At 50.4% G+C, this 21,791-nt stretch overlaps 2 long non-coding RNA genes across 10 annotated transcripts in view; both read right to left on the bottom strand.

Annotated features, from left to right (window-relative positions):
• Positions 1-3,566: 3,566 nt before the first annotated feature.
• Positions 3,567-21,791, bottom strand: part of LOC135315915 (uncharacterized) — an 87,389-nt gene continuing 69,164 nt past the window's right edge. For 7 of the 9 annotated variants that reach the window (XR_010375401.1, XR_010375399.1, XR_010375405.1 and 4 more), the window contains one exon: positions 3,567-4,040. This is a non-coding gene — a long non-coding RNA (uncharacterized LOC135315915). The remainder of the gene's footprint in view (positions 4,041-21,791) is intronic. The other 2 variants (XR_010375400.1, XR_010375406.1) reach the window with 2 other exon arrangements.
• Positions 5,638-16,793, bottom strand: LOC135315916 (uncharacterized). The gene is made up of 2 exons (XR_010375408.1): positions 11,175-16,793; positions 5,638-9,717 (listed from the first exon to the last, which is right to left on the bottom strand). It is a non-coding gene; the product is annotated as an uncharacterized LOC135315916 (long non-coding RNA).

The following is a 21,791-nucleotide window of genomic DNA, read 5'->3' as shown; positions in this document are numbered from 1 at the left end:
TTCAGACTAGTATAAAGGAGCATTAGAGTGCTACAGATTGCTCCCCCCATATTGAACTAGCTATAGCAATATAAAGCACCTTCATACAAATGCGTTTCTACAACTGCCTCCAAATCGCTGCCATTAAATCAGTACAGCTTCGGTGCATACACAAGCCTAACCATCATACGTGCCTTTAAAAAGCTCTTCCCAGCACACTGAACTCAGCTGCATAGGCCTCCTTTCCCACAAATGCTTGAATGGTTTACTTCCACTAATTTTGGAGGGTTTGAATCCCTCAATGCACACCTAGTAAAACTATTTGGGGATCTGAAACTAATTGATTTTTTTTGATCTGGGCCATAAGTATTTTTGAAAATCCCTCCATGTATGAACAATGGCTTTTAAAAAGAGGTCACGCAATCAAATTGCTTTGAATTCTAATAACATTTAAGCTTCTAAACTCTTTAGGCTTATTTTAAAAGCCAGCCATGAAGTTTAGGTTATTTTAACCTAAGAAGAATTGGAAGTAGGCTATCAAAAACTGCACCCTTCCCAGGCCTACCATACTGAGGCTGTGTATTAGGAGGGGAAAGCAGAAGTAGCTATAAATATAAATGAAAGTGACTGTCGTGGTTTAACCCCTGCCAACAGCTCAGCCCCACAGAGCTGCTCGCTCACTCCCCCCCGGTGGGATGGGGGAGAGGATTGGAGTGAGAAAACTCGTGGGTTGAGATAAAGACAGTTTAACAGGGAAAGCAAAAGCCGCGCACTGAAGCAAACCAAACCAAGGGATTCATCCCCTCCTCCCCACGGGCAGGGGGTGCTCAGCCATCCCCAGGGCAGCAGGGCTCCATCACACGTGATGGTTACTTGGGAAGGCAAACGCCGTCACCCCAAACGTCCCCCCTTCCTCCTCCTCCCCCAGCTCTGTGTGCTGAGCCTGACGCCGTGTGGTGTGGGGCATCCCTGGGGTCAGTGGGGGTCACTGTCCCGGCCGTGCCCCCTCCCAGCCCCTTGTGCCCCCCCAGCCCCTCGCTGGTGGGGTGGGGTGAGGGGCAGGAAAGGGCTTGACTCCGTGTAAGCCCTGCTCAGCAAGAACGAAAACATCCCCCTGGTATCAACGCTGCTCCTGCACGAATCCAAACCACCGCCCCGTACGGGCTACTGTGCTGAAAATTAACTCCATCCCAGCCAAAACCAGCACCGTGACCTATAGAGTTTGATTAAAAAAAAAAAAAAGCAGAAAAATCAATATATTAACTATGAGAAACTAATTAGGTGTATTAAAATTCTTCTTGTTTCAATAATCAAATTTACCATTAGGTACTGATGAAGCTTATATGCCGTGCAACTTTTAGACATTTAGAATATTTCTTCTAAAAGAAGAAAAAAAAATACCAAAAACATTCTAAAGCATCCTGACATCATCAAGCACCGGATTCACCTTTCAGCAGACGGACACACCTCCTTCACCGCCCCCCGTCTGCAGCACTGCACGGGTGCTACTGGGGCCGCTGAGGGTTTGCACAGCACCTTGCCCAGCCCAGCCCCACAGACGCGGCACCGCGGCCCCGGTGCGCAGGCACCACCATGAGCCTTGGTGCAGGGATGCTGAGCACGAGTAGTGCACTTATTCTGCAAAAATCGAGGGTTTTTTCCCCACTGATGGTGACGTGCTTTGGCACAGGCTTGCAGAGCCCAATTCAGAAAGACGGCCGAACGTGAGACCTCCCTTCAGCCCACTGCAGCGGCTGCTTCCAGCCAAACCCAAACTCTGGGAAGGCTCTTTGCACCATGCTTCGACTGGCCACACCTGGAAAATTTCAGAGAAATGGGTTTTTCTTTACCAGTGCAGTTTGGCAAGACAAAAAGCAGCCCCTCTGCTGCTGTGATTCGCATCGCTGCGATTTCTGGAAGGGCAAGGACCGGGCTGCCGTGTCCACGTTGTAGTTGGCGCTGATTTCATGCCGCGGGGAATTTAATCAACTCCTAAGGAAATGCTGCCACCCAATAATTTACACAGTTAAAAGGAATATAAAGAGCAACGTGCCATGTACGAGACTCCTCTACGTGGTATTCGGGGTGGTCTTTGGGGTGCAGCGCTAAGAAGTTAAATTTCCAGCGATGATTTGGCCATACCTCCCCTGCACTGAGCTCTTTTGACCAACATTGATCCTTCGCCTCCTCGGTCCTCCCACAGACACACGAGCATACACAACGTTAGCTCTCCAGATCAGGAAAAAAATAAAATTGCCCCTTTCTTTAATATTAAAAAAATCCTTGTTCGTATATAACAGTTTCTGGGTTTTCTCTCCTCCCTCCCCTTCGCTTGGTGATACTGTCATCCTTCTCCCTTTGGTGCTATTTCAGTATGAAACAGACTGATTTTAATTTAATTTAAGAATGAAAAAGCACACATTTAATAAAGTTTACGGGTACTGAGAGGCTGTGCTCTCTTTTTGCTGGCGGCAGCAACCTGGGAAGTGTGGGCAGGTTTATGAAAAAAGAGGAAAACACAGAATTACCCACTTGCGTCTGATTTTAGTCTCCTACACCTCCCCGGCAGCTGGAGGGGCTCTGCCTGCTGTGAACTCCCTGGTGGCATCAATGGCATCGCTGCCACGACCTCTTATCTTCCACTTCATGTTTTTCCAGCAAGCTTCACGTCCTACCCCTTTCTTTAGATTGCAAATAAACCTTGAGACGTCAGGTCTCCGCGGCTCCCCCCGCCATCCACCCCCTTAGCCATCGCTGCCCCTGCCACGTCCGCAGCCTTTCGCCGCCGGGTTTGATGAATTCCTGCTTTCCCCTGACCTGGTAGGAGAGGAACGGACCCAACTCACGGGGCACTGCGTGAAACCCGAGGTGGAAGCAATTTACCAAGAAATATATACAGCGGAGCAGCCCCCGTATATCAGGTTTTCTGTGTGGTCAAGTAAAGTGATATTCTATTTACTTTTTTAGATGTATAAACAGATTAAGTCGCAGGGAAAATATGCTCCCAAACTTCATAATATTTTATTAAACTGCTGAAGTTTAATATAATCTTTTGGCTTCCACAGAAAAATGTTCCATTTCTTTTCTGAGCACCTTTGATTTTATTTTCTTTTAATTACTGTTATCCGGAGTTAACAATGTGGGTTTTGCACTCCACCCAGCAAGGACTATCCAGATTAGAAGTGGGGAATTTTGCTGAAATACAGAAATATCTATGTGGTGGTAAGGAGTCAACGACGCCTGAGCGGAAAACTCTGGAGAAGCCAATGTGCAGAACGAATTCCCCTCCGCCAGGCAGTAATAAGGCTGCATTCCTCAATTCATAGCATTTATTACCTAAGACGTTGGCCAGCCACGGCTTTTGAAACAAAACGATACCTCCTTCATCTTACGCCTGTCCACGCCGCCGCGCGAGGGCTGGCGCGCGGCTCCAGCTCGCTCCGTCCCGGAGGCGGCGCAGCTCGTTGCGCCGCAGGGAACACTCGCGTCAATCCAGGGCCGGCGCTGCCCTCGGGCTCGGCGCCGTGCGAACGCAGCCTTGCACGCGTTGTCCAGCCGGGTGTGACGTTGCTAGCAAAGGCCAACGCATCGCTCAGCCGGGGACCCTCCAACTCTGATGACCAACAAATGACCTACGGACAGCCTGGCTCAGGGCGAAAGCTGCTGGGAGCCAAGCAAAGCTCTTCAGGAAGGACTCGGCACCTGCATTTCAGCATCGTTAGATAGGGTTAATAACAGTGATCATCGTCTCATGGTGCTTAAGGCAACCGTGTCATTTACGGAGGCCAAATTCGCTGGTGTGAGTCTTACCCGAGGTCCTCAGTGCAGCAGAGGAACTTCAAACGCAGCTTATCAGCCACAAGTATGTCTCCCCTGCCGAATCTCCTCTCCTGCAACTCAGAACAGTGCCGGTAACGGAGGGTCCTTCTTCACAGACACACCAGCACCTGGCTTCGGTGAGTCCCTCCGCTAACGCCAGGGCAACGGTGACGTTGTAGACAGGATTAGACCTGCTCAGCCACAGTTTCTCCAGCTCATTTCTTTTGTTCTTTCACCAACAGCTGTGATTTAGGGCATGTGAGCAACGTCTAAAGGAAGTGACTGAGAGGTATTGGCTGGGGAGCACTTACGTTCCCTTGTACAGGGCTTATGGAACAGAATCAATAGATTTTCTATAGTGCTCACTGCTGGAGACCCCCCATGGCTGGGCACAGAAGAGATGGCAAGGGAGTGAAGAAATTCTCCCGAGAAGGACAACTTTAAGAGCACAGAGGGAAGCAGCGGAACGCAGCCACGAATCTAATTACCTGCCCCTGCACACTTCTGCAGCTGCACGCTGCTTTGTCTGCAGCTCGCCGGGGCTTTGCTGGTGCAACAGGGCCCCCGCGGCGTCGGGGGGCGCAGGGGGGTTGTGCTTTGGGCGCAGGCTGCCCCCGCGACCAGGGCAGGATCCAGCGAGGTGCAGGGCTGGTGGGGGCAGAGGAGAGCAGCCAGCCAGGGCCCTCCAAGCACATTATCAGTTCAGCAGCATCACAGGATCTCCTGGATTGCCAAGAGCCATTTCCTACTTGTTTTTTAATCATCTTTTCTGACCAAAAGAGCATGTCTGCTAAACTCAGACAGGGTCTGTTGTCCAAAGTGAAGCCACAGTCCAAGGACCCCAATTCAGAGACCTATCCTATCCCACAGGCGTGTCTCTAGCCGCCTCCCATGGGAATTATAAAGATTTAACCAACAGTATCACTACACCATGATTTAAAAAAAACTCACTGTGGATCACTGTAACTCAAAATCAGTATTGGCCCGAGACCAAATTACTCCGTTTTCCACAACGAGAAGATTCAAGGTTAAATAAAGAAATTATTTGTATGGCTACCCATGGAAGTTGCTGGCAGGGCTGGGGCTCAGGACACGGCCAGCTCTGCCCATATAAACTGGATTTTGGCCCTGTATGTCCTGGTGAGCAAGAGGTGCCACATGAGCTCTCCCTGGCCCGCAGATATCCTGGCTGGCACAAGCCGTGTCATCCGGAGCAGACACCATGTAAGAGGCACCTGGAAGATGCTGCTGGTGTGCATCATCACATCTGCCATCAGGATCAAATCCAGGCTTTCCCTGCCTCAGAAAAGCTAATTAATGGAAGAGCTGACCAGTGTCCAGCTGGAAGCCAGCCCTGGGCACAGCACCCCGCGCGGCCAGATCCCGGGTGCGGATCCCAGCTCGGTCAAACCGAAGCTGTGGCTCACTTCCCAGGCAGCGCGGGCACGCGCATCCGAAGTCGGAGCCTCAACCACCTGAAGCCCTCTCAGACACCGCGTGCCCCGGAGCCGGGGGCTCACAGGGAGAGCGCGGCGAGAGCGCGGGGTTCGTGGCGCACGTTGGACCCTCGGCACCCGCGCACCAGAGGGAAGTGCCGCGAGGAGCCCGCCCGAACGCAGCCGCCGCCCAGACTGGCCAGGGCATTCATCCCGGTTTGACACCCCGTGTTCTACCAGCTTTACTGAAGAGCAAATTGTCATACGCTTCTACTTTTCGAGGACCTGAGCTGTCCTTTAGGTAGCAGCTGCCAGCATAAATATACATGAGGAACAGGTTTTTAGTTCCTGAAAAATGTCTAAAAAATTGTAAACAATTCTCAAGTCATATGGGGATAAACAGTCAGAATTTCAATATTGTTTATAACTTTTTAAAAACACCAGTCGTTTGAGTTCAGTCAAGCCAAGCATTTTGGATAGATAACTTTTTAAACATTTGGTTTCAATTCTCCCAAACCTTCGGCAAAGAAGCCCCATTCATGCTACACTTAGCTTACAATTCAAAATGAAAAGTGTTACGGACTAGAAAACTGGATGTTGCTATTTCAAAACAGAAATGGTCTCAGCTATTGGACCATCTTGGAAGAGCCTTTCAGAAAAAGAAAAAACAAAAACACTCGGTCAAGAAGTTTATCCAGGCTGATCCTCTCCTGCTTAAAGTTTCCGTTTTGTTGAATTAGTTGTTTGCTTTCCTTAACAAACAAGAGTACTCGGTCAAAGCTTCCCTGACAAGTCCCGTTTGTCAGCCTGCGAGCAGGAGCTTTCCTTCTCGGCCCAGTCCCTCCCCCGCCGGCAGGCACTACGCGCTCCTCCCTGGCACCGGCCCCGCTCCCGCGCAGACGCTCTGCAACCGGGCAGAGTGGAAAACAGAGTTCTTTAATTTCCTCTTTGCATTAGAGTTCATTAGAAAAAAATCCAGAGGCCCCTCATTGAGCAAACGGCTGCATTTGCATGTCTTCTGTGGATGTTTAAATTATATTTTCCCATCGGGTTTTTTTGCCCCTTGTGTCTTTCCTGCACCACTGACACTGGCCTCCTTCTCTGCTCACAATTAATTCCTGAAATTATTTTTTTTCACTTCCATCACCGTCTCTTAGCTGGATGGCTCACAGGAACATAATTTGCTAGTTCTTTTGTTAGGAAATTATCTATTTAAGCTATTTACTGATATTAGTGATTACTCAGTCGAGTCACATGGCAGCGCTCCCATTCCCAGGCTGGATAACTCATCTCTCGGGAAGAAAGAAGTTGGAAATAGTTACTAACAAACTTTACTGGATGCACTGTAGATGCTTAACTGCCCCTCCTGAAATGCATCCGATCTGAGGCATGTGCTCATTTCTTGAACCACCATCATTACCACTTTGCAACCACCAAATTCTACTTTGCGACTGCATTCATGAAAAAAATTTGCAGATCTGGACTTCTTAACATTCTGCAGTCATCTCTGCAACCACTGCTAAGTACAGCCACCAAAGATGGGGATAAATAATGCAAAGTAAGACCAGGAACAGGAATAACACCAGTAAGAAATACAAACACCGAACGCTGCCGCATCCAGACAGAGGTTTGCAACTGTTTGCCTCAATTCCACTCGTGAAATCCATGGCTGTGTTTGCCTGGTGGCAGAGGCTCGCTGTTACCGATGGTTCATTCAGAGACCGTTACCAAAACTGAGGCCAAGTTTTGTATGAGCCCATCCTTGGTATCAAATCCTTGCCCTCTGAATACACAAAGAAGGGATTCTGCACTTTTCTTCCTGAACGTCCTAAAACACAAGAAAATTGGGCACCTGCAGCACTGCAAATCGCCCAGCAAGGCGAGCCCTGCGCGAGGCAGCCCTGTCCCTGCCAGACTAAGGACGGTTCAGTCAACGCTTCTATTGCCAGACCAGCCTTTGGACAAGTAAACAAGAGTTAAACCCCTTCCCCGAGCTTGTGGCTCCTATTAAGGTACTTGATTTGCAAACACAGAACAAGTGGGAACTAAACCATTTTTCGCTGCTGTGTAGGGGGTCAATATGGCCCAAAACGCCCAGTTACAGGGATGGGGCTCTGTGGGCTCAGGAAGCCAACCCGTCTGTCCTCGACCGCCACAGCCAGCTCTGTTGCCCTAAAACTATGCTCCGTGTCTTGAGCCTGCCTTAGCCTTTTCCTTCCTCTCCCACGGGCTCTATTTTCTCTTTTGCTTCCCAGCAGCATCCTGCTTCCCTGCCTGAGCACTGGCTGTCAGGAAGGTTTCTGCTTGTCTCCATCCCACCAAGGCTTGTACAGGCACCAGGAAAAACCATCACAAACTGTTAAGACTGCACAGCCCTTTAGCGATGCCGACTGTTTCCAGACGAGAGCCGTGCTGCCAGGCAAGGGCTTATGGGGAGAGCAGGAGGGCAGATTCCTACTCCCTGCAAAGGAGCCCGAGACCATCCGGGATGCAGACGGGAAAGCAAATTACATAGCAGTCTGTGGGGCATCACTGATGCACAGCAGGGGAAGCCAATTCCCCCTTGCCTGGATCCGTTTCCTTCTCACTGGAGTATTTTGGCTTATCTTCCTTTATCTACTAGCTGCAGTTTCAGACTCTTAGGGGAGGACGCAGGAGAAGGAGGAGAAGGGAGAACGACAAGTTCCCCGAATTGGTAGTCCCCGGCCCGTTCTGCCCTGGGGCAGCAGCACCGAGGCTGAACAAAGAGCTAAATGGAACAGCCTGCTGTTCGCCCTCCTAAACGGACCTCAGGGTCTCACAGGCAACATATTACTCCAGAATATAGTTGCTGTCCTCTGATCCAGGTTTCCTAGACAGACTCAGGCATGCGTTTGTGCACACACAGGGGTGTTCGTGTGGGAGACTGGAGCATTTTGAGCTCTGGCAAGCCCTCCATGCACATCAGAGTTACTGCTCTGAAATACAGGGGAGGCAACAGGAAAAAAAAAAAAAAGACTCCCAGATGTTGCACTTGACTTTCTATCAGGCTCTTTGCTACCTGTGTGGCCCTGGCAGAGCACCGGGGCTTCTTGGATGCGAGCTCCCGTGCTCCTGCTGGATCCATCCCGAGATAGGGAGCTGGCTGGTGGTCAGAGAGCAGAAGCCAAGCTGCAGCTATTCCCTCCCTCCACTCCCAACCCGTGGGCTGTGCTCCAGTATCTCTGCTGGGAGAAGGAAAGAAGTTTTTTATTAATCAAATGAAATAAAGATTGAAGGGATGAAAGGGAAGGTTCAAGGGAGCTGCAGGTGGGGAGACATCGAGGAACTGGAGTGCACCAGCTGTTTCTATATGGCTTGCTCTTGCAGAAGTGTTATTTGTCCTTCACGCCCCTTCTCTGCTCCATCCCCACCTTGGCCTTGGAGCAGTGCGGCTTTTCCACCTCCTCCTTCCTCCCAGCCCTTCTTCCCCCACGCACACCCATGGCGTCTCTGGGCACTGGCAAGCACCAGCCATCACGCTCAGCATATTCCTTGCTCAGAGCTGCCCGCACACACTGCTCAGTTAAGAAAAACGAATAATTCTGTCAGACATGGGGTTTGGGGACTTCTGTGCTCAGCCCTTGGCCACCATCCTTTCCCGTACCAACCACCCGAACCCAGAATTAAGCAGATGAATGAGCTTCAGAGCATAAGAATTATTCTCTGCCTTTGTAATCCCAGTTCCAATTTATCGGCATAAAAACTACCCGTTTCCTTTGGCTACTCCCTGTTGGAAACTCCTTTTCCAAGCTCTTGTTCCTTTCCAGCACCACCACACCCATCTCCAGCCAGAAATGACACCAAGAACTCCTATAACCACCCATATACAGAGGGTGTAGCTCCATCCTCAGGCTTAGATTTAGGCACTTTGCACCATGGTCAATTGGAAACAGAGACACTCAATCATCCTCCTTTTCTTTTTATACTACATCCCACAAGCACTGAAACGCAGCCAAGTTTGGGATGTATTGGTAGTTTGGTGGACAGCTGATCTCTGTGAAGCGATATGCAAGCCAGCTCAGGAGGATATTGTATTCCAAGGCAACTGAAGCGTATTTCTGTTTTTACATCAAATTCCCTGCTACCTTTTGGCAGAAAGCTCTCTATACATAAGGTCCTGTTTGAAGATTCATGCACTTGGCATCCTTGTGCTCAGGTTAGGTGCTGCAGAACTGCTTCCAGACTGCAACGGTTTGTATTCGTGCATCATCCACATCAACTCATATCAAGCACAGCAAGGTCCTGGTCATTTCTGACCCCGTCTCCTTGCTGTCAGACGAGGGGCAAGCTAGTGTCCTGCAGCTGGTGGGTCCGGCCAGCCCTTAGCAGTCACTGAGGCAGTTTCAAGCTGAAAGGTTCAGTCTCCAAAGAGCCAGATGAGACTGCGGAAGGAGCTGGCTGGGACTCAGAAGGCACGGGGAACCTCTCCTCCCAGGAGAGCTGCATTTCCATGTTGAGCCAGCTGTAATGCGAAGTGACAGCTGATGAAAGCTGCTATTCATGGCTCTCGAAAAAGCCCTTTACCCCCTCCTCATTCTAGCCCCTCGATGAGATTCAGTCTGGCTTGACTCCAAGCCCAGAGGCCAAAGTGGCTGGAGAACCCACCCCAGCCCCAGTGGCTGGTGCTGTACTGGGGCAGGGGTCTTCCAGCTGTGCATCACGGCTGCCCACGGAAAACAGCCGCAGGCTGCATCCTGCCCCGCTGCAGAGCCAAGGCCCATCGCCCAGCTCTCCCTCCGTTCAGCTGATATTGTGTTTCAGGTGAGACACTCGGAGTTGCCAAGGCCCCATTTGTAGGTTTCTGCATCTCTGTAGGTTTCTTCAGCATCTGAGTACCTCCAAAATCACTCCAGATGTGTACACATCTGGGGACACGCACAGGCAGAGCAGGCACAACATTTACCACTCTGCTATTTATCTGTACCCGGCCCCTTGCCTCCCTCCAAGACACACTAATTATTTGCTACAGGAGCGCCGTGCCACTTCAAACCTTAAACGCCTTCTCCAAGCCCAGGGGCTCCTAGACATCCACCCCTTTTCTCAACTTCGCCAGCTCTAAAACACTTTTCGTCACTAGCTAGCGGTGGTTCTCCCCGCTAACCACTGGGGTGGCTTCCTGCACAAGGTATCCAGAATCCAGGTTGGATCTTGCCTATAAGGTCCTAGGCAGCTCCATACCTTGAGATGTGGGCTGAAAAGCTGGAGGAGGATTCGGAGAAGACCCAGGAGAATGGCTAAAGTCCTGGAAAGCCCTGGAAATCCTGCCATGAATGAAGGAGCCAAGCAAAATCTATCTGGCTTAACTGCAACCTTTCCCGTCTGCAAGAGAGGAGATCCAAGACCTACAGAGATCTGAGCTTGGACCAGAGCCTTCGGTCACTCATTTAGGTGCCTAAGTTCAATCACCTCAGTCTGGATTTAATTGTCCTCTGAGGCAGGTTGGCCAGCTGTACTGCAGAGTATGAATTAGTTCTTCTATTTTTCTGAGACTTAGTGGATGTAAATGATTTTACCCTGCAGAAACAGACCACGGGGGTACTGAGAACAAAATTCCTGCCTGTGGGCCCTAAGACTGCAAGACAGTTAAATAAAAGGGTAAATACAGCTTTTTGAAAATAAATCTCAAAAAATCAGCACTCTCCTTGAAAACTCTGACTCTGGCATCATTTTACAAAGACGGGATTCCTGCACAGGATAATTAAAGACAGACATTTCAGCAAGGAATAACTTGATGGATAATGAGATAGTGGCAGCAGGCCAGGGCCAGCTGCCGGTGCTTTTCCTCCCGGAGTCCTGTGATGGTGCCACAACTGTGACCACGGGGGACGGACAGAATGCCTTCATCATAATCTAACCCTCCTGGGCTTGTCCCTCCTTGCCTTTGCACTCATTGAAAATGCTGTCCGGGATTGTACTCACCAAAGCTTTGGAGCCGAGGTCTGGTCCATGCCATGGATCGCTAACGAGGCACTCTTGTAGAAGCACTTGCGCTCCATCAACTGTCAAAGCCAAGGGGATGACCCGAGAAGGGGGTATCCAATAAGTGTCATTAGCTTCCTAAAGCCAAGTGCCAAAATTTTATCAGCCACCAACCTGAGAAGAACCAGGAGTATTGAAAGGCACCTTGTCCCAGGGGAACAACGGTTCACTCCCCAGTCTCTGGAAACCCAGAAAAGCTTCTTTGTGTGTCCCACAACCAGACAAGACAAATCCAGCGCTTCTGGTACACAGGGACACTCTGTCTCCCATTGTAGGGGGAGAGGAAGGAGGTCCCAAGCAACCATTACTAGTACATTAGTGTCTTATGTCTTCATGCCTGCCCGTATCCATCTCCTACCCACCTTCCCTTTAACCTTCTGAGGCCAAGGACCTACAGAAACTGGATTTCAGCCATCACCTTCTGGTGCTATCACAGTAAAAAACACACCCGAAGGAGCTCAGCGTTCAACTGCTCCACAGGAGCAGGACACGGCGCTGCTGGGATTTTCGGAGGGGCTGGTGGAACCATGAGCTGCTGCTGTTGACCCTGAAGAGGAAGGACCAGGAGATCTGTGTCTCCCTGGAAGGTTTTCCTTTCCACAGCAGGCTTCCAAATCATTAGCAGCCACAGCCCAAGAAGCAAAATGTCTATTTGTGGGTAATAAACCCAGACAGATGCCTCCTGCACGCAAAGAGCCAGTGCCTCTGAGACAAGGGCCTCTAAATAAATAATCAACAAATCCTAGAGCTGAATGCACAGTTGCTATTTGCATCATGAATAAATGAGGAGGCTTTTATTTACTCATTCTGGGGGCAGAGCACATAACAGCGGAGCTTCTCAGAGCTCATACGCCAGAGATTGTCATTACTTCAGCACAACCAGTTGGTTCCCACCAGCTGCTTGATCCCGCACTGCTCCCTGGGACACGCACAGCTCACCAGCAAGGAGGGGAAATGAACACGAGGTCTCCATCATCGCAGAGCACTCAGCTCCCTGCTGACCCCTCTTAGTGCAACACCGGTGAGGTGGGGAGGACACGGAGCCAGTGCCCAGGGATGCGGCTCAGTCGTCACAGCCCTGCTAGCCAGGGAGGTGGAGGTTGGAGGCTCCATCACACCGGGAACGTCTCTAGATCCACCAAAAGTCAGCCATGTTTGCCAGTGTTAGATCTCACCTGGTTGTAAACCATCCTCCTCTCATGGCTCCACAGGAACAGGTGTACAAGAAACGTGTAGGTCCTTCTTGCTACCAAAGCTCGAGGACATCATTTTCCATCAGGAATCCACTGCACAGATTGAGGAGAAGGCTATGCTCTGGGCCGTGCTTTGAGAAAGAGAAGCCCAAAGGAAAAGTAGGGTTTATGATCAAGAAAAATACTCCCACAGTGGTGGAGAAAGGCCAGTCAGTGGCCCAAAACTCCATAAAATGCTTCATGAAATACTCTAACAAAAAATAGCAAACTGGAAAATTTCAGTTTCACAAGATATTTTTCCACAGAAGACACCTGCTCAATACCTCCTTTCTCTCCATAAATTTCGCTTGGGAATGTAGTGAACCGCCAGCTGTTCTTTCCGTGAGAGCAAATCCTCTATTCACCATCACTCCTCGGGATCAAACCTGCTCACGGACAAGCAACTACAGTGAAACTGCACCAGCCTTGCACCAGGGGCAGGAGCTCAGGTGCTGATAACCAGCGTTCAGGGGGTCATTCAACAAAAGCCAGGCAAAACCACGTAGAACAGAAAAGTTCCCATTTCTTTCCCTTAATACCCACAAAAGAGGGAAAACAGTGCCATTTCCAAGAATAAAAGCCACCTTTTCAGCCACAAAATATATCGCTGAGGATCCAGCAAGCTGGCGTCTGGCTTGGTTTTATTTAGTTATGTATCAAGTGGTATTGATCCGCTTGCTTCAAGCAAACCAGCGAGCAGTGAAACCTTTTCTGCTCTTTATGTCCTGAAAATTGTGTTTTTTCCTCTTTGGGTTTGGGGATGACAAACGGCCAGAGCTCACGGCGGCTCGGAGCACGTGCACCCTGACCCCATTCGTCAGCTGTAACGGCATCTGGAGCCTGCAGCTCTCTTCTGGCTTATTAATAAAATACGAACGGGTCCAGGGAGGTCCCACCCCGGACACCACCGTGGCTCCAGCCTTGCTGGTGGCACAAGAAGGCCAACATGTGGGCAAGATAAACTGTAGTGTAGAGCCAGGAACGGAACTCAAGCCTTGCATCTGAAATGCAAGGCCGCCCTTCCCCGTAAGTCACCGTCCTGCAACTCCACAAGCATCTCTGGTGACAGGAGGTGGCTGTTCCCAAGCAGATGCAACACGATATCATGGGCCTTTGCAATACGACACGTGGGAAGCCCAAACCGGGCCCTTTAGGAACAATTTCTGTCCAAATTAGATTGTTATCTAATCCCATCACTAACTCAGCTGTCTACTCACACAATTATTTTATCAGCCATCTGGTAGCCAAAAATGCACTTCTATGCTTGAATGGTTCATTGCAGGATTTGTATTTCTAATACAGCTGTGAGAAGACCACGGCCTTGTGCACTGAGCCCACTGAGATGGTCTCTCCTGCTTCCGCACAGGAGGAACCTTGGAACACAGGGTCCCAGCGAGAAAGGCCCATTGCCAGCCTCAGATTCGGTGCTAGGATTTATACCTCTTTCCTATAGCAATACGAGCTGTTCCAGCACTCATCGGGCTGGCACCAAACTGCTAATACTGTTCAAAATCAGGGCTGGTAGAAAAATGTGTCATAAAATTTATTTTGCAAAGGAAAAGTCATTTTTAGGTTGGGTTTTTTTTTGTTTTTTAAAGAAAGTTATTTCCTCTTCCCGCACCACCACCACTCCATCCTCCCCCACCCCACTGAAATCATGTCTCATCTTGCAGAGGAAATTCTGATTTTTCATTGGAAAAAAAAAAAAAAGCCAAACAACCCTAAGTGACTTATTTTGGCACGAAGCCGATACGTTTCAGCTCCAACATATTGCCACCACACCTCTGGCATTAAGTTCCCCAACAGGGAACGGCAGCAGGAGTACAGCTGCCATGAGGACGGGCGGCAGCATGGCCAAAGCAAACGGGTTTGGTTTTCCAGTAAAACATTGTCACCTTCCAGCTCAAAAAAAGGGTGTTTTACCTTCTTGTACACGCACATTAGCGTAAAGCCTCTTGCTACAGACGCAGGACAGGTTTCCTATAGGACTTGGAGAGTTATCTGTTGTGTGGATGAGTAGATAATGCCACATAGCATGGTTAAGACAAGATGCTGCTGGCCCTAGGGGATGGGGTCCTGCCGCTGCATCTCTCAGAGCTGCCTTCACGCCGGCGTACCTCGGCACAGCTCCTGCTGCCGGAGGGGGGCGGAGAGGTCCCGAAGGGAAAGCAGCACATAACCACGTATGAAAACCCCTACCCACACGGGCAGCATGGCGCAAGCGAGGGTTGCTCAGGCAGGAGGAATGCTGGCTTGAACTCCTCTGGGGTGCAGGACCCCGCAGCTTCACCAGTGGCTACTGTCAACACAGCTGGGGTTTGTGCAGCTCCCTAGCTCTTAAGAAAATTCAGAAAAAGCATGATTTCACCTGGCAGCACCACCCATGTCATGGATGGCACACAGGTGATGCATTTCAGCCTCAAAGATTAAGGTTTTGCAGTCCTGTACAGAACTGTAAAGAAGCTCCGATAATGGGAAATGTCAGGAAACTTAATAACAACAAGAGATTAGCGCCCTGCCTGTAGCACGTTGTTGCTGCATTCAGCCAGCTTTTTGCATGTAATGTCGACAGCTACGTACAAGCTGTGAATAGTTTCCTATCTCCTCTAGCCTCGAGTCTCCAGTAACTCGACTGACTTCCCTAGAGCTGTTTTGGATTTACACTGGCTCTGCTGAAATCAGAATTGAGCAGCCAGAGCAGACCGAGGCAAGCCAGTCCCACCGCTCCGAAACCAGAGGAGCCGCGTTGCTTTACACAATGGGAGGACGAAGGAAATGCGCTTTGGATCTCCCTCTTTCCTTGGCAGAAATCCGCATCCCTCTTCCAGCTCCAGTAGAGCTGTGCTGATTTACGGCGGTGGGGGATCGGGCCCTCTGCTCGTAGCTCTGCGGGATGACGGAGACAGCGCTGATAGCGGAGAGCTGTCCCGTTTCTAATCCCAGTAAGAATTAACTCGGCAGTTTAAGTCAGAGCAATGGGCAGGTTTTTCCAAACTGGCTGGAAGGTGAGCACGCGGCAGGCCAGGAGGTCAGACAAGGAGCAACCTCTGCTGACAGACACCCCCACCAGCCCCCCAGTCCCCACTAACCTGCCCTTAACGCTGGCCTGGGAAAGCAGAGGTGGTCAGCACACCACCGCCTCATCACTACCTCTTCCTCTCACCTTCCCACCGCCGGTCCACATCCCTGCCCTTGGCTCCAGAGCCCAGCCTTCCCCATCAGGTGTGGCGTTCCCAAGGGCTCGTCGGGACATTCCTTAAATCTCTGCTAACGGAGGAGATTTTGACAGGAATGTCTCCTTAAAGTCCTCCCTGATCTCCAAATAATCTTCTGTGGTGTTTAGGGCTGCTCTTCTGCATACATATTTATTTCTAAAAATACACAAACAAGAGAAATCCCCTCCCCAAACTTTTCAAACTGCAAAAAAAAATATGATGTGATTAATTATTCTGAAAAAGGCTCTTTATAGTTTGGACTCCATAAAACAGAATGCCTGATTTAATACACTATCCGGGAATGTACTGTTTTTCATTTCAGCACAATCAAGACCTAAGTCTGTGTCTCCCTCTCCCTCATCTGAGCTGGAAATGGTTTCATATTCCATCTTGCTCTAAATTATACACATCAAGTTTATAATGGGACATGGTCTATTTTGTTGCCAAAACCTGCTCTGTTAAGATCATCTATTAAACTGTATTTATTTTTTATGACAAACAAGAAAAATGACAAAACAGCTACCGAGCGTCTGCTAACGAGGACCAAATGCCTCCCCAGGCACCGTTCCTGCCACAGGCGTCCGCACAGGAGCTCAGTTAACGTCCTCCCACCCGCCAGCAATGGCCGAAGGAAGACACGGGGCTTTATAAACCCCGCTGTCAGCCCCCGGGGGATTATGGCTCTTGCTGTCTGCACTTAGTGCGAGATCCGGGGTCAGGAGCTGTATCCCGGTGGGATGCAAGCAAGGGAAGAAAGCCCTGGGAGATGGGAAGAAATGTTATTTGATATAAGGCAATGGGAGAGACCCCGAATACTGTTCAGCCTCTTGCCTGGGATCAGGGTGTGGGAAAGCAAGACTGGTGGGAAAGCAGTTAAACCTGAGGTTTTGGAGCTTGCAGGTGGGAGCTGTAAGAGGTGCAGGCTCCCCAGCCGGTCCAATCCTCTCCCAGCACCTCCAGCTCCTGGGGATGAGACTCCCCCAAGTCGCAAGGGGGGGTGTAGGGACCCTCAGCTGGAGCAAGCCATGGCTTTGAGTCCCTACTCTGCCCCCCAACAAAGTCTGGCCTTAAAAATGACCTTGAGGAGCATGTTGAGCTTGCCAGATAAGCACTGGGCATTCCCTGCGGACCCACCAGGGTCTTTTAGTAGCACAGACTTTAGGAAACACCTTCTGCTACCCAACAAGTCCACCCAGACTGGGTGAAATCAAGCCATGGCCCATATGTAACTCAACATGTTGATCTTCACCTGGTCAGCAGGATCTAGCTGTCTATAGATCAACAATAAGGAAACCATAACAGTGTCCAACCTGTCTCGGTGCCCTGAAGAAAAATGTTAGAAATCCAGGCCATGGGAAGCCACGGAGGCAGAGCCATGCCCAGTGGCAGGGTGTGGTCCCCCCACATGCCCCAACCTCTCAGGGCTCATCGCCTCCCCTCCGCCAGCAGCACCACCCCAGTGCAGCCCAGGAACACAACGCCAGCGGGAGCCCAGTGAGGATGGTGGTGCTCAGGGCTCTCTGACAACATTTCAAAATTTAAGGATATGGGGCTTTGTCAAAATTCTGAAGCTTTCCCTGGAAGCTACAAGAGCAGCGCAGGACTAGAAGCAGCATCTCAGGGGTTCACCATTTCCTGCAACATGCCATATCATCCTTTCTCTTAACTCATCATGTTAAGACCAGCTTTCACCTCAACTACTTTTGCAAAGTCATCCCTTTCCACCTGCCCGCTCCTCCTCCGTGCCACTGCCAGCTCCTCCCTGCCCTCCACAGGGCCCCAGCACCCACCTCCCCAGCCGAAGCAGCTTTGCATGCAGCCACAGAGCAGCAGGACACTGGTTCCTTCCTCCCCCACCCTCAGCTTTTGCATGGCAAAGGAGGGAGCTGCGGGTGACTGCAAAGGCAGCACTCCATGTGCTCCTTCACGGGTTGCCAGTGCTGAGGATGATGCTCTGACCCAACCACCCTTGACCCTGGGTCTGAAACCAGCCTGGGCATCGGGGCAGACTCATGCACGTCCATGTCTAATGTCCACGTTTGATTCCTGGAGATGACAGCAACAAGACCACCCTTCAGCAATCAGCATAAACAGTCTCCAGTAGTGTGGGGTACACTAGACATGTGCCAAGCTTTTCAGCTTTAAATGAAAAAAGCAAACACCGTATGGAGAGTGGAAGACCCCTTGGAGAAACCCCTTCAGCCTGGTGTTTCATCTGCTCTGCCAGACACCAAAACAGTCTCGGGATTTTCCTTATGAACATTGACTTTGGAGGTTTCCCTTAGCTAAAGGATTGCTTATTATGGCACTAAGCGACCGTCCTACCTGGCTCTTCGCCACCACCACGGCGGTGGCCACATTCTGCAATGCTTTGGGAACCCCCATTAGAGGAGAGCAAGCCTGCCCATGTTTCCTTGGCAGGAAAGAAGGCTATGACATGAGATCTGCGGCTAAAAATCACCATAAACCTAATGCTATTTCAGTTTAAACGACAGATCCATTTATACTACAGTGGTAATTTAGAAAGTCCTTCCCCTACCATCCTATTTGTTTCTTTTTGCCGTGCTAGTTGCTAGAGAGAACAGCAGCAAGTTTTTAAATACCGGGCACGGCAACCCATCCCATTACAATAAATTCCTTATGTATCGTATAAATAGCTAGACACATGAATAATTTAACCATGGTTTAATCAACACTAAACTAATTGTTTAATCAAGACCAACTATGTCGTCTTTCCCTAAAAGAATTACAGAACAAGGCTATGGCTCTGGTTTCGCAGCATAGAAAGAGCACACACATCCTCGGTAACATTTTAAACAAACTAATCATGCATTTCTCTACGGCCCCAGCAAGGCAAGGGCTGAAGCATGTTAGCCATCCCTTCTCCACCCAAAAAGCTTCCTACGTCCTTTCTGCTGGAACCACAGAGCAAATTGGATGTGATGGAAAGGAGGTTGTGGAAGCAAAGCCCGTGCCAGCCTGCCAGCCCTGTCCTGTGCCAGGTTTGCACATGTGTGCACGTGTGTGTCTATGTGTCCCTGCCCCTGTCCATGTGCGGCAAATCAGGCCCGCACCTTGGACCTGGGAACATCTCCCAACCGCAGCAGAGAGAGTAAGAGAAGAGCTTGGTGCTCCTGTGCTAGGCTTGCTGCAAAGATGGAAAGACCATGAAACATACAGGGAAAAGCGAGAGAGTAACTCAGCCAGCAGCTGGAGAGAGCTAAGGAGAGGCCCTTAGAGGTACTTGAGCTAAGGAGAGGCCCAAGAGGCACTTGGGCTAAGGAGAGAGCACTGGCATGAGTGACACTCACAGGGGGCAGGAGAATGACAGCCCTGGTGCAAGCCCCCAGGCAATGGGAGAGACCTGAGAAAGGATCATCCATGAACATCTGCTGGTCTCCAGGAAGGACCAGAGAACCACGGTCCTCTCGCTCTCCCCAGGAGCCCTCAGAGACTGGCAGAGCCCCAGCTGCTGCTCGGCGCTGAGCCCACGGGAGCTGGACCCAGCAGTTTCAGGGTTAGGTCAGGAGATGCCCAGCTGAAGCACCGCTGCGATGGGCCACGGGAAGGATGGTTTGGGTGCTCGGTCTCCACTCCCCAGCCACATCCTCTGGGATGCACAAGGGCCTTTTCACTAACAGGGGTCAGCAGTGCTCCCCAGGGAATGTTTCTGACCTAAGACGGGACACCTGACCTGGGACAACACCCATGAAGTTGCAATATTTTGGGTGTCTGTTTTCAGAGAACTAAAACTCACCACGGAAAATAGTGATGAGAGCAACATCTTTCACCACTGGACCTCCAACATCTGCAGCGCAAAACATGTGGCACACGCTGCATGTTTCAAACACCATCAGCAACAGGGACAGCAGCGTCTGGCATCCAGCTCCCCCCAGCAAGCATCAGCCTCTTCAGTATTCGCATTTCTCAAGAGTCGATGAGATTTTTGAAGGAGAAAAACACTATTTACAAGCTCAAACTCAACAGCAGCCAGTTGAATCCTCTCTCTCTGGACCTTTCAAGGCACTTTCTAAAGCTCTTGTGAAGCCCAGATCTCACTCTGCCCATGTCCTCTGATTTATTAACTGTTTTAAAAGAGTTTATGGCTGTTCCTGCAGTCGGAGATCACTGCGAACTCTCAGCCCGCACTGCTGGCTTGGAGCTGCACGTTTGTTCCTCTCCAAAACTCACAGCCATGCTGATTTTATTCCAAGCAGCCAGGGCATCCTACAGTCCAAACAGTTCATTATCTCTGGCTTTCTTTAAAAGGTCAAGAAATGCTCTCTGCTTGGCAGATGGACGAGTGCAGGAGTCACAAAGTCTCAGGATTTGTAACATAACAAGGTTATTAAATTACGAACCTTATCCAGAGCAGAGGCGACACGAAAAGTTTGTCTAAAGTTTTTAAACAAAAAAAAGGAGGGGGGATATTTTGAGAAAACTTTTTTTTTTTCTATTTTCTTAAAAAAAAAAAAAATCAGAGAAAAGAAAAAGTTGGATCTCAAAGCAAATAACTCTGCTTTCCAAATACCACCATTTCTCATTCTTCCGGTATTTGTTTTCTAACCTGTTGCCTCCAGGCCCCTCCTCCCTTTTCTTAAACCTTTTTATTTTTTTCCTCCACTGCAGTTACTGGAGAAAAGAAGGAAAAGACATGAAAAGCAGAGGAACTCCCTCCCCCAAACAAACTACCGACTCAGCAGCTCTTTAGTTCCCACTACCTTTTCATTACGTTGAGAAACTCAAAGCTCTCAAGCATCAGATACGACCGCCAGCTGCGAGCGCAGGCAGCCGTTCCCGGTGCCCCAAGCGAGCACCTTCGGGGCTGTGGCTATGTTGGGCCGGGTGGGGGCAGGTCGGCACCCACACGCCGCGCTCACATCCCACATGGGCACCGGGAACAGGATCGCACGAGCAGGGATGATGGTGCAGCATTAAAAATCCATACCCCCGCTTCACCTCCAGAGCGCTTTGCTACTGAGTCTTGCTGACCTTTTAAGCTAGAAGAGATCGAATGAAGACAAATGCACTTAATAATAACGAGCCCCCAAAACAGAACAGCTCTGGGAGTTTGCAGTGCTGTCGCAAAACACGGACGCGATCAGTGTGAAATCCTGCTGCTTGCCAGCAACCAAACTCCTTGGCTGGCACGCAAGAACGGTTGTGCCTGTTTGGCTCCAACTTTCACGTGAACTGGGATGCTCCGGAGCTGTTCCTGCACAATGCTGAGTCCTCACTACCCTTTGCACCCCCACAGCTCTCCGTGGAGCAGTGGACAGTAATCATCAATGCCAGCCCCAAATTCCCCGCCCGGCAAAACTCAGACTTGAAGTGCTACAAACCTTTAGAGCCCAAGCTGCATTTTATTAACTCCGGTAGCTGCCCGGACAAAGCATCCTTTATAAACCCCATTAAGTTCCTGCTTTTAGCAAATACGTTTTCTTTCAGTGCTGTAATTATCTGCCAACGAAGCAGAAACCACCAGTCTGACAGGATCCACTCCCAAGGCTTATAGTGCCCATTCTGCTGTTGCGGGTACGTGTGCCACGGCAGCACAACCAGCCTACTTTTGGAGTCGCAAGAGGAGGTGCAGAGGAAAGATGAGCGCAGGGGGAGGTTGCGGGCTGGAGGGCGAGGAGCACGGGAGGAGATGCTTTCTGGGGTGATGTTCCCCACTCTGCTCCCGCGTTTCTCTGCACTGCTCCCAGCAGCTGAGGCACCAGCTTGCCCTGAACCTCTGCTTCACCTGCTGCTGAAGCGGCTCAAGGGGCACAGGCTGCAGACCCAGAAGTGCTGCTGCCAGGCAGGGAAAAGAATAGGTGGGTTTGCCAGCCTGGGTGGAAACTGCCGCGTTCGGTTGTGCGGGTATTAGCAGCCCTATGCCTGCCTGCAAAGGGCGCTCGTGCCACGGGCTCAGCTGCGGTCTCAGCTTGGCAATTCAGCCTCAGGCTTCCAGACCCCAAAATGATAAGAGCTGGTGAAACACAGCGACTGTGGCTGGCACATCTGTGTACCAGGAAAACGCATCTTGCCGAGCTCAGGGCACATGGGGCTTCAAGTGGCTCCAGGAATGGAGGCTCCCTCTTGGACCGAGAAACGATGTCTGGTCC

Source organism: Phalacrocorax carbo, chromosome 16, assembly GCF_963921805.1.
Source record: "Phalacrocorax carbo chromosome 16, bPhaCar2.1, whole genome shotgun sequence".
Taxonomy (NCBI): domain Eukaryota; kingdom Metazoa; phylum Chordata; class Aves; order Suliformes; family Phalacrocoracidae; genus Phalacrocorax; species Phalacrocorax carbo.
The sequence above is the reverse complement of the archived record's forward strand: the minus strand, read 5'-3'. Positions and strand labels throughout refer to the sequence as shown.